This window comes from Eubalaena glacialis, chromosome 12 (assembly GCF_028564815.1).
Source record: "Eubalaena glacialis isolate mEubGla1 chromosome 12, mEubGla1.1.hap2.+ XY, whole genome shotgun sequence".
Taxonomy (NCBI): domain Eukaryota; kingdom Metazoa; phylum Chordata; class Mammalia; order Artiodactyla; family Balaenidae; genus Eubalaena; species Eubalaena glacialis.
In genome coordinates, this window is record NC_083727.1 from 30,917,399 (window position 1) to 30,933,900 (window position 16,502).

The window sequence follows — 16,502 nt, forward strand, 5'->3', positions numbered from 1 at the left end:
TTGAACATAAGACCTGAAACCATACAACTCCTAGAAGAAAACATAGGTGGTAAGCTCCTTGACATAGATCTTGGCAATGATTTTTTGAATCTGATAACAAAAGTGAAAGCAACAAAAGCAAAAATAAACAAGTAGGACTACATCAAACTAAAAAGTTTCTGCACAGCAAAGGAAACCAAAAAGACAAGAAATAACAGGTTCAGTGAGGATGTGGAGAAAAGGGAACCCTTGTGCACTGTCGTTGGGAATGTAAATTGGTTCAGCCACTATGGAAACCAGTGTTGGAGATTCCTCAAAAAATTAAAAGTAGAATTACCATACAATCCAGCAGTACTCTTTCTGGGTTTTTATCCAAAGAAAACAAAAATACTAGATTGAAAATGTATCTGCACTCCCATGTTCATTACAGCATTATTTACAATAGCCAAGATATGGAAGCAACCTAAGAGTCCATGGATAGACGAATGGATAAAGAAGATGTGGTGGGTGGGTGGGTGGATGGATGGATGGATGGATAGATAGATATACACAATGGAATATTATTCAGCCATTAAAAGAAAAAGAATGAAATCTTGCCATTTGCGATAACATGATTAGACCTCAAGGGCATTGTGTTACGTGAAATAAGTCAGAGAAAGGCAAATACCATATGATCTTTCTTATACGTGGAATCTAAAAAAAAACCCAGACCAGAAAAACTAAGTTCATAGGTATGGGGAACAGATTGGTGGTTGTCAGGGATAGGGGGTGGGAGAAATGGGTGAAGGGGGGGGTCAAAAGGTAAAAATATATATTTTTTTAATTAAAAAAAAAAAGATGGTTCACAAATTTTGATAATTCAAAAAAAGAAAAAAAAAAAGAAAGGTGGTTTTCTATCCACGTTCCAAGTGTAGATGGAGAGACGGAGGCAGAAGGACTGACCTCTTCCATTTAAAGAGACTTCCTAGCATCCTACTCACCTCTGCATATATTATTGACCAGAATTTAGACAGTCACATGGCTACACCCACTGCTAGGAAAGCTGAAAGCATCTTTTAGCTGGATTGCAATGTGCTCACTAAAAATGGGGACTGCTCCACTTGAGAGAGAAAGGAGAAATCAGTATTTAGGAGGCAACTAGTAGATTCTACCATGGAAATAGAAAGAGGGTCAAAGAAAAGGTGCATTTTTTCCACTACAAAAGAGAGATTCTAGTGAGAGTATACTTGCAAAAGAATTGTCTTTGAAGGTGAGAGGCGATGGGGAATAGACCACTAATGAGTGGTTTGCCTTTTATCTACTGTACAGATTTGGTGCAGAGTGTGATGGGTAAAGATGGAAAGTTTCTGTCTGAGTGTTTCTAAATAGGAGGCAAAGGCATCAGATAGAGAATGGGAGGGAAAGTTGTTAGAAGTTTATGGAAAGAAGAGAAGGTGCATTACATGTAATTTTGACAGTTGAGAGAATGGATGTACGAGGGAAGCAGAGAAGCAGAGAAGCATTGTGTGGCAGTTTGAGTACTCGTTTGAGGTTTGGGTTCATGAATTTAGTGAAACCAGTCATCACGGTGTATATTTTTAATTCTAAGATTCAATGTTTAAATGATGGGAAGTTTAGATTTCGGTAGAGCAAGTTATTGCTAAAAATCTAACCTGCCATCCAGTGTGCATTACTGATAAGGGCTATGCAGAAATCACGTGGAAGTGAAAGGGAGAAGTGTGAAATTTCAGTTCACTTTTTTCTACATCTGGTAATGCTAATAATACTGGATGTGATTGAATAAGATGGTACTTTGCACCACATTAGGTGCTTCTCTTCACACTGCATTTGCATCTTTTGAATTTGTGTCAGTACAAATTACCTAATTTTACAAAAGAAATCTAAAGAGAAGGTGCTGTAAGTAAGGTAATCCCCTTGTACTTAGAATATGTGCATCTGTTCAACTAAAGCTAAAGTCTTCCTGAGTACTGCAGTGGGAAAAGTTTATTTTCATTTTAGCTTTGATTAAGATCAACAAAAACTTGTAAAATATTGAGTTGTATGGTTTAATTTATACCAAAAATAGCAATCAAAAGACTTTTGCTTCTTGGAGGAACCCAAGAATAACATTTAGTAAGACTGGAATTTTGTGAGTTTTTAAAATAGTATTCTGGCAGTTCTGTTTTACAAAGAGTAGGATAGATGAAACAAAATGTTTTTAAACTTAAGTGTGTTTTTTTTCCTGTTAAACTACTTTTTGTTAAAAAAGTAACCTATAGTCTTATTGATTTGCTTTACTTGTGAAGTATTTAAACCACATTACAATAATGTAATTTATATTAAACATAAAATATTTAAATACTATAAATACATAAATGTAAAATATATTAGACAGAAATAAAATCGTATTAAATAATATCACTTTCTAAGTATAAGTAGTAAACAGATGTTGTAAATTAGAACTTTATTAGAGATTTCTCTGTGGAGCATTTAAAATGGTTAAGAAACTATTTTTATCCTAGGGGAGAAAGTGTTCTGTTGACTCTGAGTCAGCAAGGTGTCTGTGCTCCATCCTTTGCCCTGGCATTGACAGTATTCTCTGTCACTGGCCCTAACACAGCATTAAATCTTTCTCAACCCAGTGCTCCAGGCAACCATTCCCAGTAGACTGGAGTCGACATCTAAATAAAACCGATTGTTATCCAAGGTCTAGAAGATCATAGTGCATCAAAGACATGCTTAGATTTAGTTCTCAAACTTCAGATTTAGTTCTCAAGGTTTTTTTTTAAAAAGTACCATTTTCATTAACAGTATGTGGAAAGGAGATATACACTCATTTACCTTTTTTTTTTTAACATCTTTACTGGAGTATAATTGCTTTAGAACGTTGTGTTGGTTTCTGCTGTATAACAAGAGTGAATCAGCTATATGTATACATATATCCCCATATCCCCTTCATTTACCCTTTAACATCCGTCTGTATTTTCTTTGAGACAGGCTCCTACCTGTGACATATAGGACAAGGATAAGCAAGCCTCTGTGGGTTGAAAATGCTGAGCCTATTATATGAGGTGACCCAGAGTAGGGTATTTCACAGGGGCCCTTCATCCTGGAACAAACACACACAATACAGAAGAATGGATTCGGGACACACAGAACACACAGAAAGAACTCGTGTTTTTGAAAGAAGCAGATAAATATATTGAAATCCATCACATAATTAAACATTGGGTTTTTTTTAACTTTAAAAAAAATAGAAGTATATTATATATATTGAGTTGTATACCAATTATTAGTATATAGCTCAATGAGTTATGTTACAACACCACACATGTCAGGAAATAGAATATTACCAGCCCTCTGAAGCCCTTCTCATGCTTAGAGCCCCCTCCATACTCTCCAGAGGTAACCAGTGTCCCGACTTCTAATGTCATTGATTAATGTTCCTAGTTTTTAACTTTATCTAATGGAATCAAGAAATATGTTTTATATTGAAGTTCTTTCTCCCGTTAGGTTTGTGCAGTTCATCTGTGTTGTTGCAGGTAGCTGTCAGTCATTTGTTTTCATTACTGTATTCAAGTATACCACATCTAGTTATTCTTTCTACTGTTGGTGGATATTTGGAGTGTTTTTGTATTTTTGCTTTGTTTGGTTTTGTTTTTTGCTTTTATGGACAATGCTGAACATTCTTGTATGTTCTTTTATTTCATATGTGTATCTAGGAATTGGGTTGCTGGGTCATAGGATATGTGTATGTTCAGTTGTAGTAGATAGAGGTAAACAGTTACCTAAAGTCGTGGTTCCAGATTGTACTCCCACCAGCCAGGGGATCAGAGTTTGTGTTGCTCCAAATCCTTGCCAACATTTGGCATTTATAGTCTTAAATTTTACTCATTTTAGCCACAGTTGTGTCCCACTGTGATGTATATTGCAATTCCCTGATTAGAATCAGACTTTCAGAATGTAGCTGAGCTAAGAAAATCAGTGGGACAATAGGAAAAGTCTCTAATTAGGCAAGCTGTATGTGCGTGCTTGCACGTTTCCTGAAATCACATCCAACAGCAGTGTGGCCTGAGTAAGCTGTTTTACCTTCCAAGACATGATTTTCTTACGTATTTTTTCTGTGGGCCAGATTATGGTCTGTTCCAACTTTAACAGGCTATAATTTTAACCAAGTTAAAGTTGTAAAAAATCCTGAAAGCTCTTCTAACATATGCAGGATTATTCTCTTTGTTATTGAGAAACCAGTTGCCATATCTGGACCCATCATGCATGCTTTTAAACTCCCCTAATGGAAACAGTCATTCACAAGTTAGCCACAAGTGGAGTTCCACTAAGAGTTACATATCTGAGTATTAGGAGGTGGGAGAGTTGCGGTCACAAGGGATTCTGGAGTGAATCATGTCAGAAGTAACTAAGTTATGAATTGCAGGAAATTGATAGAAATAACCACAGCTGACCATGAAACACAGTCATTGAGATAAAATTTTCCCATACGTACATATTACAGTAAATCTTACCAGTGCTAATGAGAACTCTGGCATTTGAGTATTGGTTTAAAGAATAATGTAAAAGAGGGCTTCCTTGGTGGCGCAGTGGTTAAGAATCTGCCTGCCAATGCAGGGGACATGGGTTCGAGCCCTGATCCGGGAAGATCCCACGTGCCGCAGAGCAGCTAAGCCCGTGTGCCACAACTACTGAGCCTGTGCTCTAGAGCCCACGAGCCACATCTATTGAGCCCACATGCCGTAACTTCTGAGGCCCGCGCGCCTAGAGCCCGTGCTCCGCAGCAAGAGAAGTCACTGCAATGAGAAGCCTGCGCACTGCAACGAAGAGTAGCCTCCGCTCACAGCAACTAGAGAAAGCCCGTGTGCAGCAGCGAAGACCCAATGCAGCCAAAATAAATAAATAAAATTTATTTTAAAAAAAAGAATAATCTAAAAAAGGAAGATAGAGAGTGGCTAAAAGCTAACCTTTGGAAAATGAACCCAATAGATCCATTGGTAACTTTATAAAGTATACTCAGCGGAATGTGTAAGTGCAGAAGTTTTCTGCTTTTTAGCAGAAATATGCATGATATGTCGTATGTGCTTATGTGTGTGTTCCGGAAGATTTGAGAAGTCAGAACTTTTTAGGGGGGCATAAAATGTGTGAACTTAAGCCCATGTTATGAAGGTTAAGAGAAGGTGACTGAAAAAGGTCTGTGTTGAATCTTCATTGTTTTATTTTTTATCATTTATCTCCTATAGGTTAAAGCTGTTGGTCCAACACAGACTTGTTTAGATTTGAAGTAAATATTATTGGTTTCTCTGTGTTGCAATTAGCTTCTCATTCTGTGTGCGTCCTTTTCTTGTTTATTAGGCAGGATCAGTGCTTGGCTCTTGTCCCTGTAAGGTCCTTAGGACTTTGAGATGAAACATAAAATCTCTACAAAAGCTTGAGCCCTTTTGTTGTTATACTTTTGAGAATGAATGCAGTTCTTTTAACTACAGTCTGGTGAAAGGGACACTAGTTTTGCACCTTAACACATGACTGCAGAAAAGGGAAGCTAGTATCATTGAGTTCTCCTTTTTGGTTGCCAGGGCAAATTTTCTTTAAAAAAAGAACTCCAGTCCTGAAAAGTTAATGAATTGACTGGAACTGTGTATTTACCCAGGAATTGGAGGTGTTACCTTTTGTTTCCTGGGGTGGTCTGGTGGATAGGAAGGCAGTTTACAGAGGGGAAGGAGTTGAAAACGTGTTCTTCTCTCTTTCTCTCCCTCCTCTCCTCCCTCCCATAAAATGCCCTTTGTTATATCTACTTCTACGTCACACATCTGAAAATACGTGGTCGAATTTTTTTCCCCTTGAGGAGAAAAGCTTCAATAGCTTTGATTTCATTGTTGTGATTTTCTTCATGCCTAAGGTGTTGACATAGAACAGAGCTAGGAGTGGAAATTAATGTCTTATTCAAGGGAATATGAACAGAGAACAACCATCCTTTCTTCTCTCTGGTGATTTTTCCTACATGAATGAACACGAGTGCTGTTTATGACTGAATGTGAGTGAACATTTTCTGTTTGTTTCATGAACTAAAACTTTAAGATATGCTCCAGGGAGCTCTGTCCCTCTCTGCTCCTATATGTGAACCATCTACATGCCTCTGTCCTGAACATGAATTTTCTTACTCTTGGTTCCAACCCCAATCCCTAGTACTGTGTGTCTTTGCTCCCCATTTGCAACCTAAGTGTACATCCTGTTGGTTCTCCCTGCAAAATTTGTCCATTTCTCTCCATCTCTGCTGTCACCACCCAGGTCCCAGCTGCTCCTCTTTCTTCTCTGCATGACTGCAGCCTCCGAAATGTTCTCCCTGCTTCCATTCCTGCCTGTCTGCAGTCTATTCTCCATACTATAGCCCAGGTGAACAATCAGTCAGACCATGCCAACTCACAGCTGGAAACTCTGCAGTGATTCCCGTGGCACTCACAATCTGATGTAAATCCCCACAACACCCTCCAGATCTGATCCTGCCCCCATTTGCCAACTCCTACCACTCTCCCCTTTGCAGCTGCAGGATTTCAGATTTCAGCCACATTGGCTGCCTTTCTGCTGCTTGAACAGTTGAGCTCCTTCTTACCTCAGGGCCTTTGTGCTTACTTTTCCTCTGCTTCAGACATCTTCCCGAATCTTCACACAGTTGGCTTCTCCTTGGCTTTTAGGTCTTAGCCCAGAGGTCACATCCTTAGAGATGTTTTCCCTGACCTATCATTTTTGTTCCTCCACTCATTCTTTTTCTCATTAACCAGTTTGTTTTTGTAATGCCTTTGGTCAGTAAATTAAACTACCACACTTGTCTGCTTATTTTCTGCATTCCCTACTAGAATGGCGGCTCCTGAAGAGAAAGGGCTTAATATGCCTTGTTCACAGCTCTGTTTGTATTGTAAGAACAGTGCCTGGCCATGAGTCAGCCCTCAATAAAATTGGAATGAATGACCTCAAGTAGGTTACCCAATGTATCTAAACTACATTTATCTATTTTCAACAAGTAGAGATAAGTGTGCCTCACATGTAGTAGCCATTATAAATGTTTATTTCTTTTCTTTCCTTTGACCTTATGGCAGCAATCTCCCCTCACTCATTTGGTAATGAGATGCTGGCTTGTGAATTCTTTTGTATTTCATCTTTATAATTTTTTGTAAGTGCCAGCATTTTTTTTCCTTAACTACCAGGGTCTGTAATCTCTTCTGTGGCTGGGGATCGTACCTTATCGTACCTTTATGCAGAATTAAATCCCTCAAGAGTTTTGCATACAGAGGCTAGTAAGGGTTTATTGGATGATGAAGGATAGAACAGAAAGGATAGAATAGAAAATTTCAAAAAAAAGAATGTTGTGATTCCAAGATGTGACACTGGAGGGAAGGAACATGGTTTGATAAGATGGGAAGCTCTCAGAAATCCTGACTGCAATGTAAAATCACCTGAATGAGGAAGAAACAAGTTATATAAAGAAATCTTAGTGCTCGCTTCAGCAGCACATATACTAAAAATGGAACGATACACAGACGATTAGCATAGCCCCTGCACAAGGATGACATGGGAAAAAAAAAAGAAGAAAAATCTTAAAGGAAAGGCACGTTACCTTTCTACCTTTCTGTGAGCCCAGTTCTGAAAAAGAAGCAGTTGTTGAATGTGAGTAATGGAAAGAGAGAGGGGAATGAGAAGGGTACAGAAATCACACTGTGATACATTGATACACGCAGCATTTGGAAGTACTAGGAACACTTCTAGGGGGGCTGGGATTGCTGCTTCAAATAATTGAAGGGGTGTCAGGTGGAAGAGGGTCACCCTTCCTTCTGTATGATATTAAGGAGGGCAGTTAAGAGATAAGTAGAAAGAAGTTGCAGCAAATATGAGTGGTCCTTCCAGCAGGGCTTTCTAAGGATGCTGTGGGCTGGTACAAGTTACTCATTCATACAGGTGTTTGCGCTTAGGTCATACATACTTAACAGGTATCTTTTTACTCATTAGTACTGTTTTTTAACCTTCCTCTCACATAAGCACTGTCAGGGTCCTTGTTATGGACTAAATTTTGTCCCCCCAAAATTTGTATGTTGAAGTCCCAATGCCCAATGTGACTGAATTTGGAGATAGGGCCTTTATAGAGGAAATTAAGGTTAAGTGAGGTCATAAGGGTGGGGCCCTAATCCAGTATGACTGGTGTCCTTATAAGAAGAGGAGAGACACCAGGGATGCCCAGGCACAGAGAAAAGGCTACATGAGGACACAGTGGGAAGGAGGCCATCTGTAAGCCAAGGAGAAGCCTCAGGAGAAGCCAGCCCCACTGGCACCTTAACCTTAGACTTCCAGCCTCCACCCAGAACTGTGAGAAAATAGAATTCTGTTGTTTAAACTATCAGTCTATGGTATTTTGTTATGGCAGACCTCACAAACTAAACACAGCCCTGCATTCCTTGGCATGGTGCACTGGGATTTAAAGTTATGGGAAACCCAGATAATGGTGAAGTTTGCTTTTGAATCCTGAGATTCTACAGTTTGTTGTAACTAATTGTATTTCAAAAGTAATGTGCACTACTGTGCTTAGGAAGATATTATTGATCACATGATACAGAATGGGAGAAGAAGTATTTATTTTAACTTCTTTTGACTTTTATGAAAAACTCAAGATTCCAAAAGATGTTTTCATTTACTAAATAGCATGTTAAGAATAGTTAATGGATAATAATATAGAAATACCTTTATTAAACATGCATTAATTATAAGATTTGCTTCCATTTGAAGTGGCTAGTGATAATGATCATAAAGATAAATCAAGACTGACAGTGTGACATCAGTGGTTTTTCAGCACTTACCTACCAAAATCACTTACCTGTCAGAGTGCTTCTCCTCAATGGCAACCTGAGGAAAACAGCATTAAAGTCAACTTGCGTACTCTTTTATTTCATAATAAATCTAAATGATTCCAGAAATATTTATACATAATTACATTCTTTCTTTTTTTAATGAAAATAAGATAATACTATACCTTTCTTTTTTTTTTTTTTGCTGCTTGCTTTTTCTCTCTTCTATGTTGCTTGCATAATTTATTATATGAATTTGCCATACATCTCAAACCTCTGTGTTTTTTTTGTTTTTGTTTGGTTTTTTTGTTTGTTTTTTAGTTGTGAGTTAAGTTTTATTTGGGGCAAAATGAGGACTGTAGCCCGGGAGACAGCATTTCAGATAGCTCTGAGAAACTGCTCAGAAGTCAAACCTCTGTTAATGGACATTTTATCCTAAAATTATATGTTTAAAAGTTGAGGAGCTTACCGTTTATGCTGCCTCCCAAATGAATCCTTACTTCTGAGTTCTGTATAGATAAAATGTGGTGCTTATTATACAACAAAATTTTTCATATATGTTTCCACTCTTTTTTTTTTTTTTTAATGAAAGCTTCTTTATTTCTTTATTTATTTTTGGCTGTGTTGGATCTTCATTTCTGTGCGAGGGCTCTCTCCAGTTGCGGCGAGCGGGGGCCTCTCACTATCGCGGCCTCTCTTGTTGCGGAGCACAGGCTCCAGACGCGCAGGCTCAGTAGCTGTGGTTCACGGGCCTAGTTGCTCCGCGGCATGTGGGATCTTCCCAGACGCGGGCTCGAGCCCGTGTCCCCTGCATTGGCAGGCAGACTCTCAACCACTGCGCCACCAGGGAAGCCCCTCCACTCTCTTATTTAAAAATTAATTTAACTATTATTAGATTTTTCCACTATAAATATATTCAATATGCTCAGTAATTGTATTACAGAGTGGCTTCTCTTATTAAATAAAGTTCGTGGTCAGTTGTGTAACTGCTGCTCAGCTGCCCTGTGATGCTGCCTGTGTGTACAGTTTAGTTGGCTCAATGCTGGTGTGAGAACAGGACAACAAAACTCAGGCTGGGCTGTTTAGTTTTGGTTTCCTGGAATGGTTTTGACAATTCTTGTCTTCATCTCTTTGACACTTTTTTGTTGTTTTTCACCAATTAGTAAGCAATATTTTTCATTAAAGAGTATATTGCCTTTTATACTTACTCCAGTCTGGGTTTTTTCTTAAAGCAGTTATTAATTGGTTTGCATATTAATTGATTTGGAAGAACCCAACGGTCATACAAAATGGTGTTCTGTAAGTCTTGGGACATTTCCTTTTCGAGTCATCTTTCTTGTTACAGTGTCATTATCATGATCATTATTTGAAGAAACCATTGTTGTAGTAGCATATTACTCATATTGAGTATGGCCACCGACTTCTCTGGAATAGTTTGTTCTTCATCCCATTTAACGTCCCAAGAGAATGCCTGCAGACATCACCAAGATCCCCTCGTAGCCTGTGGATTATTATTTTTCTACTGGGGAATGTGGAAGCCTTTAGCTAAAAATCCAACTAAGGCCTGTTTACTTGGGAGTGCTCAGAGCACTGCCTTTCTGCTGGGGTGGAGGAGGAGAGCTGGGCAGGGTGGCCCAGATACATCCAGTGACTTTAGTTGTATAGTATTGCCTGTATACCTTGCTTTACTCAAAAATCTCGTTCTGAAAAAAAAAAAAAATCTCATTCTGGAAGATATGTAAGTTAGTATCTTTTAGCTCTCTTTACTCTTTACTCTGTGCCTCATATTTGGTATTTTGAATCTGTTTTTTTGTACATTGTTATTTGATCTTCTAGCCAACTCTGTCAGATGAGAAAATTTAGGTTTGAAGTGGTTAAGTCACTTGCTCAAGTTCATATAACTATTATGGAGAGGCTGGCACTTGAACCCAGGACAGTCTGATTCACATAACACTATGCATTTGGATCATGTTTTATATTGTACCAGGTCATTGTGCGTTTATGTGCATTCATTCATATCATGAGTATTAAGCATCTGTGATGTGCTAGGCACTGTCTGGATGCCAGAGATACTTCAGTGAATAAAACAAGCAAAATACCTGCCTTTATGGAGCTAACCTTCAGTGAGAGAAGACAGACAGGAAATAAATAAATAAATAGTGTATTGGAAGGAGGTGTTAAGTGTTATGAGAAGCAACCTGACAAAAACATAACAGTGGGGATCAGGTATCCTGGAGAGGGGACTGCATTTCTAAATGGGATACACAGGGAGCCAGGGTAGGCCTTACTGAGGAGATGATAGTTGTACAAGTATTTAAAGGAAGTAAGGGAATGCACCCTTCAGTGTCTGGGGAGAGAATGTTCTAGATGGGGGGGTGGCAGGTACAGGGCCCTGAGGTGGGAGCCTGCCTGGGCGTTGGAGGCGTGGGGGAGGGGTGTGTGTGTGCAGAGCACAGAGAGGGGAGAGTAGGGGCTGGTGGGGGGGCTCGGAGGGGCCTTACCGGCTACCGTAAGAACTCAGGCTTCTACTCTGGGTAGAACCAGCCTTTTGAGCATGTAAATAAATGGAAAGTGGATACATAGATAGAATGTTCTCATCTAGTCAGCATTACACTTTATTTTCTCTCTGTATAATAGAACTCAGAAGGATTCATTTGTAGAGACAGCATAAACGCTTAAGTTCCCCAACTTTTAAACCTATAAGCTTAGGATAAAAATCTCCATTAACAGAGGTTTGGTTAAATGACGTATGGCACAGTCATATAATAGAGGAAGCACAGTGTTGGGCTTAACTAGAGTTTTGGATTTGTCAAGTGGTTAAGATAAGTGGAGAGAGGGGCTTGAGGATACAAGCAAGAGAGTGAAGATGATGACATTTAAGCTGACTGTGGCATTTAAATTGGGTCAGGAGGCAAGCGAAGACATGAGGGGAAGGGGAGGTCATGCGAGGGAAAGTGGCAAAGTGGCAGGACCAAAGGATGCTAGGTCCTGGGGGGGTCAGAGGCTCGTTGGGGTCAGGGTGCCAGTGGGAGAGAGCTAGACATACAGGAGGTGGTGATTTGTAAGTGGTGTGTATGAAACCAAGGTTATGGAGGAGTTACGGTTGCTGGTAATGAGAAGGCATTTGGTAAGATCTCGGAGTGTGTGATTACGGGAGGGTGGAGGACAAGATCATTTGGAAAAAAGCGTGCAAAGAAATGAGGCCAGGATGGTGGCAGGATTATCAGCATGGGTATTGAAATCACCAGGAGTTGAGAGAGGATTTGACAGTGACAGTGAGCTAGGAGCTAGCTAAAGCCATCAGCAATTCAAGGGCTGTGGCCTGAGCAACCCAAAATGGCAACAACTGTTAACGGGGCTCATGCTTTCTGTGTGTCTAATCTTTCCTGTCATTTAGTCTTCATTTCTGAATTTGTCTTTCTCTTTTCTTCCCTGAGTTCCTCTAGTTTCTGCTTTGCTGCTGCTTATTATCTGGCCATCTTGTCTATGAGCTGTTTTGTGATTTTCCTTTAAAATTGCAATTGCCTCACTGAGTTAAAAAAAAAAAATGTGGTGCTATTTTGGGTTATAATTTTCACCTTATCCACTTCTGTGGCAACATTTTTTCCTGCTGCGTTTTCTTTGTAGCGAGTTTTGCTGTTCTTTTCCGCTGTTTTGTATAATCTTTTGCATGGCTGCTCTGTCTGTTCTCTTGGTTGTTGTTCAGTGGAATGAGCTTGCTTTTCGTGGCAGGAGACAGCTGGGAAGGGAGAGGGTGCCCAGGCTGTGCTCTCTGGCTCCTTCCTCTCTGCACTGCCCTGAGGCACTGTTTCTTTCCCCCTCTGCCTCTCAGAACCTAGCCTGGCGTAGGAGAGTTCCCCCTCCAGTCCAGACGTCCCCCCGTCACTCCATTGGTTCCCCAGTGCATAGCCACTTCTTTCTAAGGCATCCCCCTCCTCTTAGGGAAAGGTGACGCTTTCAGAGATGAGCAGCCTGGGGCCCCGAGCATGGTCCAAGCCTCCGCTCTCCACCTCGCTCAGCAGAGTGCCTGCTTTCTGTCTGCCCTGCCCCGGTCCCCCTTGGGGACCACCATCATCTCCTGGTGGCACACACTTGCTGGTGACATTTTGGCGCTCTGCCTCCCCTATTCTCCTCTGCAACACCCCTGTTTCCTATCCCATCCCCATGGCTTCCCACTCACGATCTGTTCTTTTCTGTTGCTTCTGGCCACATGTACGTATTTTTGAGAATTCTTTTGTGGTCTTAATTTCTCTGAAAATGTAACTTACGTGGGTTTTCTTTTTTCCCGCCTCTCTGTTCTATATGGCTTGAGGAGGGAAGAAGAGGGAAGATTCAGGAAAAAACTTGTATCATGTTCCTATAGGAAGCAGAAATCCATTTGCAGTGTTTTAGCAAAATCATATGAGCAGCAGGGTCTTGCAAATAAAACTGATCAGAAATTCGGACTGAGATAAGCAGTTGAGGAACCACTGCCATATGTGCTGGAGGTGAACCTCCTCTCACGGCTAATACTCAGGCTGCTTTTGGAGCAGAAGGAGGGCTGTGGGGCCATCCGGTGGATGACAGCAAGGACGCTCATTCAGGAGGTGAGGAGGGCCGAGGAGGGCTCGGGAAGGCTGGGGAGCCGTGAGGAGGAAGGCTGCCCCGCTGGCAAGTCCCCCTGTGTTAGCTGAGTACACAGATCACCTACTCAAGGGGCCACGTCCTCCTCTTGGCCTCTGTTACTCCCGATTCTAGACTCTCTCTGAGCAGGTCAGCTGAGCAGGGCCACATGATAAGATGTTAGGACTGAACATCTTTGCTAAGACAGAGCTTGCAGTGTTCTGGCCATCTTAGAAATCCAAAGTACTGTTTACATACAGTTTTCAAATGGCTTGTTTTTGCACTTTGTTCATTTTTAAGAATCATGACTTTAGATTTAACTCTTCATTAGTCTACAGTACCTTTAAAATGCCCTAAATTTCTACTTTGTTAGCCTGTGTGCCTTTCTCCCTCTAAATATTTGGAAAGAAAACCAATGAGAAATTTAAAATTAAATGTGTTCTAAATGGGAGATTGCTTCATGGAAGCAGGACTTGCCTGCAAGTGTTGGAGTGCCAGGAAGAAGAGCACAGTAAACCAACAGGCTTGGCCCCGAGGAGGCGCAGGCTTGGCCCTGAGGCGCAGGCTTCACCTTGAGCTTCTCAGCTCAAGACTCATCCTTTAGAAGATCCTTCAGTTTCCTCCCCACCCTTCTCCTCCCCACCGTTCACATCAGTTCTTTTACCCACAGAGAAGATAAGCTCCCTATTCAGGTCATAAGACAGAGCATGAGATAGAGAGCCTATTGGAAAAAAGCCCATAATTATTTTAGTAGCTTTGTTTCAGATTCTCTAAGGAGTTTTTCTACTTACCATGTGCTTTTTAGAATTATAATATACTTTTCTTGGACCTAGTTTACTTGATTTTTTTTCTCAGAACCTTTTTGTGTTGAAACTTATTTTCAACTAGCTGATATATTTTCTCATGATACATTATCCTACGCACCTTGTACTGTGTAATGAGCCCAACCTAATGATTCTAACTCTGATTATAGTAAACTTACCAGTAATAGCATCTCGTGTTCTTACAGAAATCTATGCCATTTTGAAAATGTTTTTATATATATCATCTTCTATAATATTTCAAACCACCCTTTAAAATAGGTAGAGTGTTTGATAGATGAGGAAAGAGTTGTCTAAAACAGAATTTGTTTTTATTAATATTTAGTTGGGTTTTTTTTCTAGTTCAGTTTCTTACTTATATGTATACGTGTCACTGTCAGGTGGTAGCTGACTTCCTTCCTAATTAGGGGTTATAACTGTCTTGTGTCAATTGATATTTATCATTATCTCTACAATTCTCATAACTATATCAGAGTTTATTAAGTTTCAACACCCTCCTACAGCATGGTTCACATTAATATATATTAATAAGAATATTCTTACTGTCCATTTCTGACTTTCAGGAGAAAAACATTAAGCCACTTCATACTGTTTGCTCTCATTTATTGAACTTTCTGTTTCCAGTACAAGGTGCTTACATACATTGTCCTCAGTTGAAGTTCATCATAACTGAGGAGGAGGTGATTCTCCCTCTGCTTGACTGGTGAGGCAGTTATAGCTTGGAAAGATGAGGTCAGTTGCCCAAGGTCAGCAGCCATCAGCCAGCAAGAAGTGAGGTCAGGTTTCCAAATCAGACTGTCTGGCTCCCAGGCTGCTTGCTGGTCAGTATTACACTCTACTTCTTCTTCCTCAGTGTGATGTGGGTGAGACTGAGTCAGAATCTCAAAACCACTTGTCCAAGGGTTTTAATAACCATTGTTTTTTTTCTACGATTGACAGTTTCAACTGTGAATTATTTGGGGTTGAGCAACAGAGATATTACGTGCTAAAAGAGCAGGTAGTTGTATTCTGTTCTCTGTTGTTTGGAGACATTTCTTTGAAGGTGCACATGCCTGTTAGGGCTGGGCCAGGCAGCCCAGCCACTCTCAGTGGTCAGACAGCATCCTCCCTGGTCCCCAGGGCCCTCTGACAGGTGGTGACATTACACAGCCCCTGATGCCAACTGTTGCCTACAGTTTGTACAGCAGAAAAAAATACCCTTTGCTATGAAGCGTTTTTTTCCTTAGGTCATCCACTAGATGGCAGCAGACTCACATGGAACAGAATGGGTGTTTGGTACTGAAAATAATGAAGAGCCAGAAAGGGGATGGTTTGGGTTTTGTGGAAATAATAATGCACCTTTTCTGGATGTGTAGGAAATAGTGTTATCTTTACGTCATGAAAAATGTAATATATACTGTAAAGTCACCTCTCTAGAAGTAATGGTGCAAATAGTTGCAGATTGTGGATAACGCAAAAATAATTTGTTCATTGTGTTGTTGTAGAGGTGCATCTTGGTTTAATCCTATCTCAGTGTATCAGTATCAGGTGAATTTTTCTTCAAGTAACTGTTTATGATTATGTAAAAAATTTGTTCCCTAATTTTTATGTTTCACAGGTTTTTTTTTCTTTCAAATTAGACATATGTCAATAAAAATGAATATGACTGCTTCATAAATTCACAGTATCCCAGGCGAGGTAATGAAATGAAACCCAGTAGACACGACTTGGAAGAAGCTAGGAGTGATTATCAGTTTTTCCAGATCACCATCCTGTTTGTCATCTACCTAGAAACCTCTTTTTTGTCTCTCTCTCTCTCTTTCTCTCAACTAATTTTTCTTAAACATTTTTGAACATGGTCAACTTGAGTAAGGCAAGAGATCCTATGAACCACTATCCTAAAACTAGGAGATAGTCAAAAACTGGAGAGTAATAAAATAATAGATTGGTAACGATATAGTTACTTTACAAAAATGTTCATCCAATACAATGAAAAAGTAACCATAATTGTTTCTAAATTAATGTGAGAAGAGCAGCAATTGAAAATAATAACCCATACAAGCCAGCACCTATGATGTACTGGTAACATATTCTTTCTGAAAATTGCAGAAATCCAACCTAGTATACATGCATGTTCAGTGGAAGATTTGCAGCGTTGTTCAGTTTTGTGTGAAACAGACAACATAGTGAGTACTTAGTACACTCAAGTACCATACTGAATTGAGTTTGTGAATACAAAGTTTTAGTAATTTTTACTAATTTAGGACAAGGATCAGCCAATTTTTACTATAAAGAGCCAAATAGT

General features: G+C 39.9%; 1 protein-coding gene and 1 non-coding gene across 3 annotated transcripts in view; both read left to right on the forward strand.

The window, feature by feature from the left end:
• STX7 (syntaxin 7) overlaps positions 1-16,502 on the forward strand; it is a 48,853-nt gene that overhangs the window by 9,544 nt on the left and 22,807 nt on the right. The gene's annotated exons all lie outside the window — the stretch shown is intronic.
• LOC133102709 (U6 spliceosomal RNA) lies at positions 7,454-7,560 on the forward strand. The gene has a single exon (XR_009703060.1). It is a non-coding gene; the product is annotated as a U6 spliceosomal RNA (small nuclear RNA).